This window comes from Aotus nancymaae, unplaced genomic scaffold, assembly GCF_030222135.1.
Source record: "Aotus nancymaae isolate 86718 unplaced genomic scaffold, 86718_ANA_hifiasm-v0.15.2.pri h1tg000117l, whole genome shotgun sequence".
Classification (NCBI taxonomy): Eukaryota; Metazoa; Chordata; class Mammalia; order Primates; family Aotidae; genus Aotus; species Aotus nancymaae.
Window position 1 is genome coordinate 1056850 of NW_026988532.1, and position 16728 is coordinate 1073577.

The 16728-nt window shown below is 43.7% G+C and overlaps 1 long non-coding RNA gene across 1 annotated transcript; it reads left to right on the forward strand.

Moving 5' to 3' along the window:
* The first annotated feature begins 3292 nt into the window (after positions 1-3292).
* LOC135272607 (uncharacterized) lies at positions 3293-11399 on the forward strand. Its single transcript, XR_010340627.1, has 3 exons — positions 3293-3437; positions 3668-3785; positions 11003-11399. It is a non-coding gene; the product is annotated as an uncharacterized LOC135272607 (long non-coding RNA).
* The last annotated feature ends 5329 nt before the right edge of the window (positions 11400-16728 follow it).

Sequence of the window (16728 nt, forward strand, 5' to 3'; positions counted from 1 at the left end):
TCGTCTGCAAATAGAATTTGACTTCCTCTTTTCCTAATTGAATGCCTTTTATTTCTTTTTCTTGCCTGTTTGCTCTGGCTAGAACTTCCAATACTATGTTGACTAGGAATGGTGAGAGAGAGAACCCTTGTCTAGTGCCAGTTTTCAAAGGGAATGCTTCCAGTTTTTGCCCATTCAGTATATTGGCTGTGGGTTTGTCATAAATAGCTTTTATTATTTTGAGATATGTTCCATTGATGTCTAGTTTATTAAGAGTTCTTAGCATAAAGGGCTGTTGAATTTTGTCAAAGGCCTTCTCTGCATCTATTGAGATAATCAGGTGGTTTTTGTCTTTGGTTCTGTTTATGTGGTGAATTACATTTATAAACTTGCGTATGTTGAACCAGCCTTGCATCTCTGGGATGAAGCCTACTTGATCGTAATGCATAAGCTTTTTGATGTGCTATTGCTTTTGGTTTGCCAGTATTTTATTGAAGATTTTTGCATCTATGTTCATCATGGAGATTTGCCTGAAGTTTTCTGTTTTCGTTGAGTTTCTGCCGGGTTTTGGTATCAGGATGATGTTGGTCTCATAAAATGAGTTGTGGGGGGATTCCCTCTTTTGTATTTGTTTGGAATAATTTCAGAAGGAATGATACCAGCTCCTCTTTGTATGTCTGGTACAATTCAGTTGTGAACCTGTCTGGACCTGGACTTTTTTTGGTTGATTGGCTACTAATTGCCGCCTCTACTTTAGACCTTGTTATTGGTTTATTCAGGGATTCCACTTCTTCCTTATTTAGTCTTGGTAGGGTGCAAGTGTCCAGGAATTTATCCATTTCTTTCAGATTTACTGGTTTATGTGCATAGAGTTGTTTGTAGTAATCTCTGATGGTAGTTTGTATTTCTGTGGAATCAGTGGTGATATCCCTTTTATCGTTTTTTATTGCATCTATTTGATTATTCTCTCTTTTCTTTTTTATTAATCTGACTAGCAGTCTATTTTGTTGATCTTTTCAAAAAACCATCTTCTGAATTTATTGATTTTTGAAGGGTTTTTATGTCTCTATATCCTTCAGCTCTGCTCTGATCTTAGTTATTTCTTGTCTTCTGCTAGTTTTTGAATGTGTTTGATCTTGCTCCTCTAGCTCTTTTAATTTTGATGACAGGGTGTTGATTTTAGATCTTTCCTTGCTTCTCATATGGACATTTAGTGCTATAAGTTTCCCTCTAGACGCTGCTTTACATGTATCCTAGAGATTCTGGTATGGTGTATCTTCATTCTCATTGGTTTTGAAGAACATCTTTATTTCTACCTTCATTTCATTATTGATCCAGTAGTCATTCAGGAGCAGGTTGTTCGGTTTCCATGTAGCTGTGCAGTTTTGAGTGAGTTTCTTAATCCTGAATTCTAAATTGATTGCATTGTGGTCTGAGAGACTGGCTGTTATGATTTCTGATCTTCTGCATTTGCTGAGGAGTGATTTACTTCCAATTATGTGGTCAATTTTAGAGTAAATGTGATGTGGTGCTGAGAAGAATGTATATTTGATGGATTTGGGGTGGAGAGTTATGTAGATGTCTATTAGGTCCACTTGGTCCAGATCTGAGTTCAAGTTCTGGATGCCCTTGTTAATTTTCTGTCTCGTTGATCTGTCTAATATTGACAGTGGAGTATTAAAGTCTCTCACTATTATTGTGTGGGAGTCTAAGTCTCTTTGTTGGTCATTAAGAACTTGTTTTATGTATCTGGGTGCTCCTGTATTGGGTGCATATATATTTAGGATAATTAGCTCTTCTTGTAGCACTGATCCTTTCACCATTATGTAATGCCCTTCTTTGTCTCTTTGATCTTGGTGGTTTAAAGTCTGTTTTACCAGAATAGAATTGCAATCCCTGCCTTTTTTTGCTCGCCATTTGCTTGGTTAATCTTCCTCCACCCCTTTATTTTGAGTCTGTGTGTGTCTTTGCACATGAGATGGGTCTCCTGAATACAGCACACTGATGGTTCTTGACTTTTTATTCAATTTGGCAGTCTGTGTCTTTCGATTGGGGCATTTAGCCCCCTTACATTTAAGTTAATATTGTTATGTGTAAATTTTTTCCTGCCATTTTGATGCTAGCTGGTTGTTTTGCCCATTAATTGATGCCGTTTCTTCATTGTTTCAATGGTCTTTACCGTTTTTGCAGTGGCTGTTACTGGGTGATCCTTTCTATGTTTAGTGCTTCCTTCAGGAGCTCTTGCAAGGCAGGCCTGGTGGTGATGAAATCTCTCAGCAGTTGCTTGTCCATAAAGGATTTTATTTTTCCTTCACTTATGAAGCCTAGTTTGGCTGGATATGAAATTCTGGGTTGAAAGTTCTTTTCTTTAAGGATGTTGAATATTGGTCCCCACTCTCTTCTGGTTTGTAGGGTTTCTGCTGAGAGATTTGCTGTGGGGTCTGTGGGCTTCCCTTTGTGGGTAACCCAGCCTTTCTCTCTGGCTGTCCTTAGCATTTTTTCCTTCATTTCAACTCTGGTGAATCTAACAATTATATGCCTGGGGGTCGCTCTTCTTGAGGAATGTCTTTGTTGTGTTCTCTGTATTTCCTAGATTTGAATGTTGGCCTGCCTTGCTAGGTTGGGGAAGTTCTCCTGGATAATATCCTGAAGTGTGTTTTCCAGCTTGGATTTATTCTTCCCATCACATTTGGGTATACCGACCAAGCGTAGATTAGGTCTTTTCACATAATCCCATATTTCTTGGAGGCTTTATTCATTTCTTCTCACTCTTTTTCCTCTAATCTTGCCTTCTCATTTTATTTCATTGAGTTGATCTTCAATCTCTGATATCTTTTCTTCCACTTGATCGATTAGGCTACTGAAACTTGTGTATGCTTCATGAAGTTCTCGTGCTGTGTTTTTCAGCTCCATCAAGTTGTTTATGTTCTTCTCTAAGCTGGTTATTCTAGTTAGCATTTCATCTAACCTTTTTTCAAGGTTCTTAGTTTCTTTTCATTGGGTTAGAAAATGTTCCTTTAGCTCAGCGAAGTTTATTATTACTCACTTTCTGAAACCTACTTCTGTCAATTCGTCAAATTCATTCTCCATCCAGTTTTGTTCCCTTGCCAGTGAGGAGTTGTGATCCCTGGGAAGAGGAGAGGTGTTCTGGTTTTTGGTGATTTCATCTATTTTCACTGGTTTCTTCCCATCTTTGTGGATTTATCTACCTTTGGTCTTTGATGTTGGTGATTTTGGGTGGGATCTGTGAGTGGACATCCTTTCTGTTGATGTTGAAGCTATTTCTTTCTGATTTTTAGTTTTACTTCTAACAGTCAGGTCCCTCTGCTACAGGACCGCTGCCTGAGAATCACCTGTGGGGGCTGCAGAACAGTAAGGGTTGCTGCCTGTTCCTTCTTCTGGTATCTTCATCCCAGAAGAGTACCTGCCAGATGTCAGCCAGGTCTCTCCTTTATGAGGTGCCTTTTTGGATATACAGGGGTCAGACAGCTGTTTGAAGAGGTAGCCTGTCCCTTATCAGAGCTCAAGTGCTGTGCTGGGAGCTCTGTCATTCCATTCAGAGCTGCTGGGCACGGACATTTAAGTCTGCTGCCGCAGAACTCAACAACCGCTTCTTTTCCCAGGTGCTCTGTCCTGAGAAGTTGGGGCTTTATTTATAAGTCCCTGATGTGTTGCTGCCTTTTTTCAGAGATGTCCTGCCCAGCAAGGAGGAAGTCCAGTCACAGTCTGCCTAGAGAGGCGTTGCTGAGCTGCCACGGGCTCTGTCCAGCTGCTGTGTAAATGTCCTTGCAGTTTTGTTTACACAGGTAAGCTTAGAACTGCCTCGGTAATGGCAGATTGCCTCAGTAATGGTGGATGCCCTTCCCACCACAGAACTCGACCGTCCTGGGTTGAACTCAAATGCTGCGAAACTCTCAAGCCAGTGTGTTTCAGATTGCTGGTCTTTGTTGGGATGGGACCCCCGAGCCAGATCACCTGGCTCCCTGCCTTTAGCCCCCTCTTTTTCAGGGGAGTCCAGCTCTGTCTTGCAGGTGTTCTAGGTGCTGGTTAAAACGGCTGCCCAGATTTGTGCTGGTTTTTGTGCTGGAAATCAGTGGCACTTGTCGGCTTTTGGGAATCTCCTGGTCTGTGGGCCGTAAATACCGTGGGAGAAGTGCAGTATCTGAACTGTAGTGCCAGAGTGGCCGGAAAAGCCCCCGATGGCCTCTTCTGGGTAGAAGCAGGGATCCTCCAGTCCAATGCACTTCCCAGGTGAGGCAGAGCCCCACCCTGCCTCGGCTCGCCCTCCTTGGGCTACACCCACTGTCCAACCAGTCCCATTGAGATGCACCTGGTACCTCATTTGGAAATGCGGCGATCACTCACCCTCTGTGTCACTCTCCCTGGGAACTGTGCTACAGAGCTGCTCCTATTCAGCCATCTTATCGGTGCTCCCACACCCAGCTAATTTTTGTGGAGACGGGGTTTTACCTTGTTGCTCAGGCTGATCTCGAACTCCTGAGTTCAAGCGATCTGCCCATCTCAGCTTCCCAAAGTGTTGGGATTACAGGTATGAGCTACCGCTCCTGGCCTCCCCTACACCTGTCCTAACAAACCCTTTGTCTTCTTCATGGTACTGAATGCAGCCTGTACTTGTGTTATTTGCTTGCTGTATATCCACATCCTCTGTGCAGTATAAGTCCCAGGGGGCAGGGTCATTTTAAGTCTTGGTCTCCGCTGTATCTCTAGCACTTGCCACAGGGCTTGGTTAACAGCAGGCACAGAAGAATTTTTTAAATAAATAAATAAATGAAAGTAGCAAAAGGTGAGGAAGGGTTTGGCTCTAAAATCAGACACACCTGAGTTTGGCTCAATCCTCTGACCTTGGCAGACTTGTGAAACCTCTTGAAACATGCATTGTCATCTGTGAAAGGAAGATAATAATAGTATCTACCTCACAGAGTGGTTGCAAGGATTAAATGAAATGAATTATCTACCTTGCACATCGTAACCCCCCAATGCATCATAGCTGCTATTATTACAGACATCAGTATCACCATGCTCAGGCTGCACCACCCGGCCTGTGTGGTGACAGACATGGGATTAGATCCTACCACTTCTCCAATCCGCTCAGGCTTGGCAGGTAGCACTTGGGGAAGGCCTTCTAGCTGAGCCCCTGTGTGGAGCAGGCACATGACTGTCATGCCCATAATAGTGTTGAAAGCCAGTGACATTTTCCAGAGAGCCACTTTCTCCTCGTCCCTTGCTTTTTCTAGCCTTCTCCCAGTTCCCTTCCCTTTCTTGGTATTGCTCTTAATACTGTGTGAATTAAGCCAGTCCTCTGCTTATCTCCCTTTCGGCCCTTGGAAAGCATCTCTGGGAGTGTAAGGGATTCTGTTCCTTCAGTTGACAGAGTATGCTTCGCAGAGACAGGTATTTGAGGTTATGTTAAGATAGGTTAACCAGACTTTGAAGGAAACACACGGTGGCTTAATCATAGCACAGAGATGATAACCTCAGGTTTTCTCTTCTTCCTGGGTCTCAGGAAGCGACGGCTACTCCACCCTTTCCAGTGGTTGCTGGCAGAAAACACTGATGTCGATCAGCATATAGAGTATAGACAGAGAGACAGATGGAAAAGAAAATGCAAATAGGAGCTAAGATATTTTCACAGTGGGAAAAAAATGGAAACTAGAAAATAAGAGAGGATAGTCTTAGGAGACCTTGAATGCTTTATGTGTGTTCAAGGCGAGGGGCAGAAGCTATTGCTTCTCTAGAGATCAGCCAGAGAAGACTTCCTGGAAAAGTATGGAATTATCCAGCTGGCCGTGGGTGCCAGCTCCTAGAGACTTCCTGCCTCCCACTTTTTTGAACTCATTTGAAGTTGTCTGAGCATATTGCCCTGTATATGTGATGCTGTCCTCTGTTCCAGGAACGGCTTTTCTATTCTGTGTTCCCTTAACTGCCTTAGGAACTCCTATAATTTTTCTACTACTAACCTCAGTACCTAGCACAGTGCCGGACGCGTTATAGAATTTTCCTAAATGTTTGCTGAATGAATGATGGATATCCAGAAAGAAAAACAAAGTTAAATGTTGGGTGCATACAAATCTTCGGAATTAATTATCCCCAAAGATGCTGGGTGTGTTGGCTCTCATGTGTAATCCCAGCACTTTGGGAAGAAGCTGTGGTGGGAGGACTGCTTGAGGCCAGGACTTCCAGAACAGCTCCGGCAACAGCTAGACCTTGTCTTTACAAACAATAAAATAATTAGCTGGGTTTGGTGGCATGCACCTGTGATCCCAGATACTTGGGGAGCTGAAAGAGGAAGGATTACTTAAGAGAGTTTGAGGCTGCAATGAACTATGAATATGCCACTGCACTCTAGGCTGTGCAACAGAGGAGACTCTGTCTCTTAAAAAAAGCTGTCCCAAAAGATGATAAAAGTTAACAAAGGAAATGTGTCAAAAGAAAGGCTCGACAGAGTTTTGGGGGATAGTGGCATCCTGGGTGACAGAGGAGAGCTTGAGCTGGCAGGGGTTTGAGGGTGTATGTAACTGGAGGCTGTGTCCTGCACACAGAGTGCGGTAGAGGGAACGTAAACAGGCTCTGATATCCGGCACTCCTTTTACTAGCTGCAAGGTTAAGCTGTGCTCATCATTCCGTGACGGCTGAAAGTGGCACAGAAAGAAGCTCTTGGGCTTGCCTCATTTAAAAGGTGCACCAATTGTTATCTTTTCTTTCTTTATTTTTTTTCCCAGGAACAAATGCACTTTATTGAACGCCATGGTAGAAAAGCGTATGACAATAAAGGGCTGACACAGGCCTCGGCTCGGGGGACAGGGTGAGGAAGGACAGAGCCCCCTGGCCTGGATGATTCCTCTTGATCTATTGATAGGCTTGCAGAATCAGTATTGGGATGATGATCAGCAGGATGGTCATGATGATGCCTGAAATCAGGGCCCAGATGTTCAGGCACTTGGCGGTGGAGGCATCAGCCTGGGCCCTGGTCAGGTCGCCAACCATCTTCCTGTTCCTAGACTTCACAGAGTAGGCGAACGCCATGAAGCCCAGGCAGCAGGAGTTTATGAAGAGGGTGTTGAACACGGAGGTCTTGCTGCGGATGTGGATCACGGTGGATGTTGGGGGAGCAGGTCATGGGCGCCCCCAGCGCAGCCACCTCGTGCTCCTCCTTCAGCATCTCATAGCTGGGGTGACGATCGGTGACGGCAGGAGTGAAGCAGGTTTGGACAGTGTGGTTCATGGTGTCCAGGGAAAACCAGCTGTGGTGGGGTTGCTTTTGTTACCTTTTCTAAATGGTTTCGGTGAAGTCAAGGTTGAATTGAAGGACATTACTGACCACTAAATCTCCTACAGCCCTTTGTTGTTATCTGATGGTAGGATTTAAAATTTACATGTACTGAATATTCACATATGCAATCAGTCTCAGATTATCCCAGGGCAGAGTACATATATTGATTGGGTTAGTGGCCCATCACAATCATTTTTGATTTCAAGCTCTTGTTAAGGTAATTACAGACTCTGTTAATTAATCCCTTTGTTGAAATTATTACTGTCAGTGATTATTCCCACGTGGAGTTAATGCAAGGATGCTTTTCTCTTGCAAAGCAGCGTTTCCCTGCTCCTTTCCACTGATTGCCATTTCAAGAAGAAAGAAGGCAAACAACACCTTTACGTATTAGTCTGAAGAGAATGCTGTTTAGGAGAAGCACATGGCACAGTGGAAACGGGACAGACTAAGTGTCTGCCATTCATTTAACAGTTACCGAGGTCAATAACAATAACTGTTAAATAATATTAGCAATAATAATTATTGAGTTCCATAACTCAGGAAGTACGGGCTAGGTGCCTTGGGTTCAAATCCTAGCTCAGTCGCTTACTAGCTCTGTGACCTAGGGTGACTGACCATCCCAGTTTGCCCAGGACTGTCCTGGTTTTAGCACTGAAAAACCTGCTGTCTGGGAACCCCCTCGATCCTGTGGTCTGGGAACCCCCTCAATCCTGGACAAACTTGGACAATTGATTGCTCCAGTAAGTCACTTACATTTATCTGTAAAGCAGGGAAATTGCTTCTTTTTTGTGTCATGTGTTTGGTGTGAGGGTCAGATGAGATAGTGTGAAAGAACTTTGTCATTATAAACTGCTATTTAGACATAAAACGCCTATCGTTTGTCTTGTTTCCTTGTCTCAGGTACGTGTGGCAAAAAGCTTGGCTATAGAACTGAACTGACACCAGGGCTGAGGCAGGTACTGAGGGATGGGGGAACCCAGACTCATTAGGCTCTGGGAAAGTTTCCATCTGACTGCAAAGTTTGGTGCCTGAGGGGATGGCCTATTGCATCAGAATCCAGCAGGCAAATTGTAAAGAGATCCAGACAAGCTGGCAGTGGGTTTCTGGTGTGTTCTCAAGCACATTTGTCTGCAGGTAGGCACCAGGGCAACAGCCATAGGCTGAGAACTTAGGAATCTCTGTGGGAGGGGATTGGCAAGAGCAGTCCAGGTGTTCTAGCAGAGGGACCTGGAGTATTGGGACGATAGCTGTAACAGCATGAACAGGACCAAAACAGGCACCAAGGCAGAGCCCTGTTAGCAGACCAAGACCCAAGGCTGAGGATGGGTCCTTAGTCGGGATGACTCAAAGCTGGGCCCCAGAATGCAAGGCTGAAGCTGGAGATAGGAAGAAGTCTGTGAGAGGGACGCAGGGTAAGAAAAGTGGACTTTACGACTCTGCAGCGGACAGATCTCAGCTGCGTGGTTTTACTATCTCTTTACAGTTCGATATTCCAGAAGAGCTGATTACATACTCCCAACTCTGCCTTTGTATCACTTTTAAAAAACTGTCTTCTTATTACTTTTCTACTTATTTTGAAAAGTGATATTCAGCACATTGTTTCAAAGAGTTCTTACCGTGTGCTGCATCTGGGGAACATTTAACAAAACCTGCCATATGCTAGGCCGTGAGGTCATATCTCTGTGAGACAGGTATTGTTTCCCCCATTTTATACACAGGGAAATAAGGTTCGGAGAAGTCAGCTAACTAATGTAAGTTTACACAGTAGGTCACGAAGTTGGGATTTGAACTCAGTTCTAACTTATGCATAAACCCATGGTCATTCCATTCTGGGATCCAGCTTCTCAACTGGAGCCCTCACAGATGTACGTAATGTGTCATTCATTCAGGTTATCACCCTGTCCACACTTGGGTTACTTGTTTTTCTTATAAGCATGTATTGTCTCCCTCATTTACCTAACCCATCACGATTATAAACTTCTCATTCTGATCCAAATCATCATCAATCCAGAGAGTCCTTGGAGTCAGTGCCACGAACAGTGCTGGTCTGCAGACTGTCTGTTACGGGTTCACGAAGATAAGGGACTTGGGCCAGAATGTAAATCAGATACTTCACTAAGCACACTGTTTAGTTCCACTGACTTTCCTCTCCCTCCCCGAAAGCAAGACGTTTTCTGATGAAGCAAAAAGTACCTTAACTTTACATTCTGGCACAAGCTCTGTATCTCGTAGCAGATCAGGAAGAACAGTTGGAGGACAGGCATTGGCCCAGAAGCTGGCATTTGCCCAAGGACAACACGCTGCTGAAGTTAACAGCCCCTCTCCTTAGCCCTTGCTGCCGTCAACTGTGGATAATCGCAGCAGCTTCTCAGACGGTCTCTCTGCTTCCAGTATTTCTCCTCCAATGCATTCTCCACTCCGTTGCCAGAGAAATCTTTCTAACATGCAAACTTGTTTGTGACATTTGCCTACTTAAAATCCTTCAATGGCCCCCACTTTCTTTTAGATAAAGTCCAAACTCCTTTACCAGGGGTCTGGCTCTGCCGACCCTCGCCAACTTTATTTCCCTCTCGCCCTTGCTCCTCGGGTTCCAGTTTTGCTGAGTCCTGAGTAGCTGCATACATGAGCCATGTTCTCACATCACGACTTCGGATGTCCTGTTCTGCGGTTCCTGCTGCTCTCCGGCCTTCTTCACTCCCTCCTCATCCCTCTCACACGCAGGAATTCTCTTTGCCTGGCTAATCGCTACTGACCCTTTAAACAAGGAACTTCCAAGGGATATGAGAATAGAGGTGGGATTTGAAAGAGTTTACTGTTTCAAATTTAGAAGTTGAATAGGTGGAGAGGAGCAGGCAAGACCGTGCAGCGGGGATTAGGGAGCAGAATCAGGGAGATCATTTAGAAGGCTGTTGCCAGACCTGTGACCAATATTGCCTGGGATTGAGGCAAGGAAAACAAGGATGTGGAGTGGAGAAATGCTTTCCAGTGAAACAGTATTGGTGGCGCCTGGCAATCAATCACAGGTGGAGCAGAGAGATTGTAATGTAACATAGTCAACAGAGACAGTTCCTACAGAGACACTCTCCTGGGGTGCTTTGGCAGCGTCCAAAGGCCTTGGAAGACTTGGAAGAAGGACTTCTCACTTTGGCTGTTGAAGTGCTCCGCTCTCTGAAGGGCTTTAGAGCACTGCTGTGAAGCAAGGAATGGCTAGTGCTAGCCTGGGAAAAGGGTGGTGGCTTCGTAAGTTGCAGGAAGCAGTTACATTGTATCCATCCCCTCCTCCCGCACACTCTGCATTTGGAGGCTGTGGACCCCAAGGATGTCAGCTTTAAACCTATTTGACAGCCCTGGGGAGAGTCTCTGGTTCTTCCTTATCCGTGACAGGCAAGGCACACCACAGGTCACAGTTTCTCCCTGGCCTCTGTTAGCCTCTGATAAGCAAAACCTTCAGTGGGAAGAGATTGTTCTACTTTTTAACTTACTGAGATATAGTGAAATGTGTGCCTTTTTCCCACTTCTGGGAAGCTAAGATTTATTAGAATCTGCAAATTGCCTCCTTCAAGTAAACGTTATATAAAAGGGTCCTAGTTTCCCAGTGGGAGTTTAGTTTGTAGGCTAGTTCTACAAAGAGATAAACGGGGGTTTGCCCATTTTGTGTTCTCCAAATGCTCTATAAAGATTAACTCATTAATCCTCAGCCTCCTTGTGAGGATTGTTATCCTTCTTTTTCAGCCGTGGAATTGGGACGAATCGCTGCACAGAGGGGCCTTGCCCAAGGCTATGCAGCTGGTGGATGGAGAAATCGGGCGCTTGCTGCCGCCTGGCAGGCAGCTTTCCCTGCGAGGGAAGGAGGTGCCTCTGGGCTCCGAAGAGGTGGCTATGGGATAGGCTGAAATGAGCTGCTGAAAGCCTGAAGCTCCAGAGAGACAATAAACCAGCAAAACACGCTGATGTGAATGTCACTTGCTGAGGATGTGCAATGACACAGCCAGTGCCCGGGTTGAAGCGGGCCTTCCCGAGTTCTGTGGCAGGATGAAAGGATAGTTAATTGAATAATGGCAATGACATTGTAAGGGAATGCTTCATACCTGAAATGTAAAGGGCATGAATGATTACCAAGATTTGTGGCTTTTTTTTTTTTTTTTTTTTTTTTGGAGACGGAATTTCGCTGTTGTTACCCAGGTTGGAGTGCAATGGCGCGATCTCGGCTCACCGCAACCTCCGCCTCCTGGGTTCAGGCAATTCTCCTGCCTCAGCCTCCTGAGTAGCTGGGATTACAGGTACACGCCACGTGGCATTTTTATACTATTGCCTTATATTTGTACGGTGCTTTCCAGTTCTGAAAGTGCTTTCACATGTTCAGTCATTTGCTCACAATAGTTCTTCAAAGCAAATAGATAGCTATGGGCAGAATAACGTCCCCCCATTCCCAAATTCGTGTGTTGAAACGCTAAGCCCCAGTACTTCCGAATGTGACTATGTTGGAACTCAAGGTCTTTGAAGACATGAATAAGCTAAAATGAGGCCCTTAGAGTGGCCCTAATTCAGTCTGACCAGTCCTTAGAAGAAGAGGAAATTACCACACACAGATGATCTCCACACTTCAGCTCACTCCCAAATTCTTCTCATCCCCAGCCACAAATTCCTTTAGGAGGTGGATTTGTTAACATGCAGCGGAAAGGCGACGTGAGGACACAGCGAGGAGGGGGCGTCTCCAAGCCAAGGAGGGAGGCTTCGGGAGAAACCAAACCTGCTGACATCTTGATTTTGGACATCAAGCTTCCAGAGCTGCGAGAAATAGATTTCTGTTGTTTAAACCACTCAGTCTGTCGTCTTTTGTTATAGCAGCCCTCGCAAACTAATATAGTAGACTGTTTTGGAACACCTTTAAACATGTTAGAAATACTCATTTCTAACTAGAAAATATCAGTCACATTGCGATTAGTTACATAACTTCCATATTGTCTCTGTCATAATAATATTAAAGATGATTCATACCTACTGAGCCTTCACCGTGTGCCAGACACCGTGTAAATGTCCTACTTCATTTAATCTTCATAAAACTCCTCCAAATAAACAAATGGGGAAGAAGAAAGAGCTCTTCCTTATAGTAGAATTCTAATTAATACATGTAGAAGGAAGCAGAAAAATAGAAGATTGATATTTGGCAAACACCATAGTAGTAATTGTTGTAGGCAAGCCCCATGGATGGATACTATAATTAGTTGGTGAAAGTATGAGAAATAGGATATTTGTATAGTCTCAAAGTATCTCCCTAAAAGATACTTACTAATTACAAAGGGAAAAAATAGTAAATTTAACAGTGGAGAAACCCAACATACGTCACCTCAACCAAGAGGTCAAGAATAACCTCATCAATAGTAAGGCATACCAGGATCACGACCTCCAGATACTATGCACTGAGAAGAGCACAATATCCTATTTGTGGTATTCTTGCCCAAAATGCATAACTTCAGTCTACTCGTGAGAAAGCCTGAGGGACATTTTGAAAATAACTGGCCTGGATTTTCCAAAACTATCACTGATTGAAGAAGATGAAGAAGATATAATAGCTAAATGCAATATGGAATCCTGGATTGGATCCGGAAAAAGAAATCTGTGGGAAAACTGGTGAAATTCAAACAAGGTCTGTAGATTTAGTTAATACTGTTGTATCAATGTCAATTTCCTGATTTTGATAATTGCACTATATTTATGTAGGATGTTAATATTTGAACAAGCTGGGTTAACTGCACACAGAAATTACAGTTTTTGCAACTTTAAAGTTATTTCAAAGTAGATTAAAAAAAAACTCTCTTGTTCTAATGGGTGTACAGTTTCAGTTATGCGAGATGAATAATTTCTAGAGATCTGCTGTGTGACATTAATGTACTGTGCACTTATAAATTTGTCAGGAGGGCAGATCTCATGATAAGTGCTCTTACCACAATAAAAAAACAAACAAATAAAAATCCCTCTGAACTAGAAGTTGTTACTTTCTTCTTATTACCAAGTGAGTTGACTTACTCAGGGTGAGACAGCTTGTTAAGCGTGGAGCAATGCTGTGTACTCAGGCTGTCTGACTCTAGAGCTTATCCTGTACCCTGTGATATATGTCCTTAGTACTTTTAGGAGACAATGGAATTGTTAGCTTAGTGTTAATTTTTCATAAACTTCTATTCCTTTAATGCTATGTTGTAAAAGCTTTTTCTAAACCATCCTGCCTCCCTTTAGTCCATGGGAAGAAGATGCTGGCAGAGTTATTGAGTCAGAAGAAAGATGAGCACGGGTAGGACACTGTACTGGAAACCATTGCACACACACAAAGAAGTAGCAGACTTCTCTGCTCCCCTCAGGAACTTACAAAGAACTGAGACAGACAAAAGGTAACTAACAATACGGAGCAGAAAATAAGCACCAACACAGTAGCAGAGGCTCTGTGTGCTATGGGAGGTTAGAGGAGAGGGACCGGGTATAAGTTTCCTTGGTGGAAGGAGGAGGTGATATTTGACCTTTTGACCTGAGCCTTCAAGAATGAGAAAGACTGCCAAAAAAACAAAAAAACCATGGGGAGAACATAGTAGACAGAGAAATTGCAACCGTAGTAGGTCTGTTGCTTTGCCACCTGTTGCCCTTGCTGTACATGTGTAGCAAGTCAATACACCAAGACATGGGGTTGCAGCAGAGAAAGAAGTTTAATAACAGGACCACCAAATGAGGACATGGGGGGAAACCTCAAATCTACCTCCTGAAGGAATCTGTGGCTGGGGATGATAAGAGTTTGGGAGTGGGCTGAAGTGTGGAGACCACTGATTGGTCAGAGAGTGCAGGGTGAAGTTAGGGCAAGGAGATGAACAAGCTGTATTTTCATGCTGATTCTATTCTTCAATGGAGGTCTTCAAATTGGTTAGCATCAGCTCTTTTGCTGGAATTTGGGATCTGAAGAACACCTTAAATGGTTCCTAAACAAAAGCCTTATGATTCTAATATCAGAGATCCCTTCTATAGGAGCAATGAAGATGCAAATCAATTTCTTTTTTACAATAAAAAATTTCATTTGTTATTTTCTTTTTAAAAATTTTTATTTATTTATTTATGTTTATTGTAATTTAGGTTCTGGGGTACATGTGCAGATCCATGCAGGATTGTTGCATACGTACATACATGGCAAGGTGGTTTGCTGCCTTCATTCCCCCCATCACCTAAATCTTATGATCCCAATGTCAGAAATTCTATCTACGCTGTGCACAGTGGCTCATGCCTGTAATCCCAGCACTTTGAGAGGCTGAGGCAGGAGGATTGCCTGAGCCGAGAAGTTTGAGACCAGCCTGGGCAGCATGGAAAGATCTTAACGATACAAATTTTTTTAAAAAAAATTAGCTGAGCATGGTGGCACACGCCTGTAGTCCCAGTTACCCTGGAGGCTAAGATCGGGGGTAGGGATCACTTGAGCCCAGGAGGCCAAGGCTGCAGCGAGCTGCATTTGTGCCACTGCACTCCAGCCTGGGTGACAGAGTGAGACCCTGTCCCCAAAAAATAAATTAATAAATTAATAATAAAAAAAATCCTATCTATAGAAACAATGGAGATGTAAATGGTCAATATCTAGTGTTAACGTGATTTTCAGCAACAAGGAAGTGGATCAAATTACAGGCTGATTAATGTTTAATTACATCTATATTTCTGTCCAGAATGCAGCATGCAATTCTTGTCAACTCTGTGAGGACAGTTTCAAGATGACTTGGGAAAAAATAAATGGAGGACCGGGCACAGTGGCTCATGCCTGTAATCCCAGCAATTTGGGAGGTTGAGGCAGGCGGATAACCAGAGGTCAAGAGTTTGAGACCAGGCTGGCCAACATGGTGAGATTCCATCTCTACTAAAAGTACAAAAATTAGGCTGGGTATGGTGGCTCACGTATGTAATCCCAGAAGTTTGGGAGGCTGAAGTGGGTGGATTACCTGAGTTTAGGAGTTCAAGACCAGCCTGGCCAAAATGGCAAAACCCTGTCTCTACTAAAAATACAAAAATTAGCTGGACATGGTGGTGGGCACCTGTAATCCCAGCTACTCAGGATGCTGAGGCAGGAGAATTGCTTGAACCCAGGTGGTGAAGATTGCAGTGAACTGAGGTTGTGCCATTGCACTGTAGCCTGGGTGACAGGGTGAGACTCCATCTCAAAAACAAAAAAAAATTAGCTGGGTGTGGTGGCATGTGCCTGCAGTCCCAGCTACTTGGGAGGCTGAGGCAGGAGAATTGCCTGAACTCAGGAGGCAGAGATTGCAGTGAATTGAGATTGTGCCACTGCATTCCAGCCTGGGTGACAGAGCAAGACTGTCTCATAAATAAATAAATAAATAAATAAATAAATAAATGGAGGTGGACAAGCCCACGACAGCTGATCGGACCAGCTAGACTGCAGTGCAGTCATTGTATATTTCAGAAAAAGACATTTTAGCAGGGATCTCAATCTCAAATGCCTTCCAGGGCCATACAAATGTGTGGTGCATAGAGTAAGATATTAAAGAGTGATGGGAGTTCTGGCAAATTAAGAGGGCTTGCCAAAAGGCATTTTAGATTAAAACAAAACGACCAAACCAAACACTACCCTAGACAAATACATTGCTGACCAGATTCTGCCCAAAGGCTGTTGATCTGAGCTACTTGTGACATAAACTAAAATATTCTTGGTTGTTACAATAGTGGCATAGCTGATCAAGCGAATGAATTATTTGGAGCTTTGTACTAAGGCTGTGTAGCCAGGTGGGCCAGTTGTGTGTTATTAACTCATTGTTTCACTTTCTAAAGCGTTCTAGGCCAGCGGCCTCATTGTTGTTGGGACATTACTGCCACCTAGTGGTCATTTGGGCTGTGCCAGCATCAAAGAAATCTGTATATGGAGCTTTCATCTTCCAGATGTTTGTCTTGTGACACATGCCACTCAAATAAGCGACATAAACCTTTTTATACTGCAGTGGTTAATAGTTCACAAATGGTGAGGGCTGTTGTTGTATGATTAATATTGTGACTGGGAGGCTTGTGCTTACTTAGTTGGTGTCTGGTCAGTACATTTTTTTCTGTCACTGATCGTGTTTCTACTGATATCTCTTTGGCATTGCTATAGAAGTTCATCAAGTATCTGAGAGGCTGTGTTGAAAGGATTAAATGTTGGAGAGGGCATAGAAAAAACATTGGAGAAAGAATCAGATTTTGGTTTACATATCAGCTGTGTGACTTTGAACAAGTCACTGGGCCTCTATATATCAGTTTTGACTGCTCAGAAATGTGGGGTTGGATCAGACGTGGTGGCTCACCCCGTAATCCCAGCACTTTGGGAGGCCAAGGAGGAAGGATTTCTTGAGGCCAGGAGTTCAAGATCAGGCTGGGCAACATAGTGAGACAAAAAAATAAGAAAACGAAACTGTGGGAGTGAAATGGTTTAGCAGTTCTCCACCAAA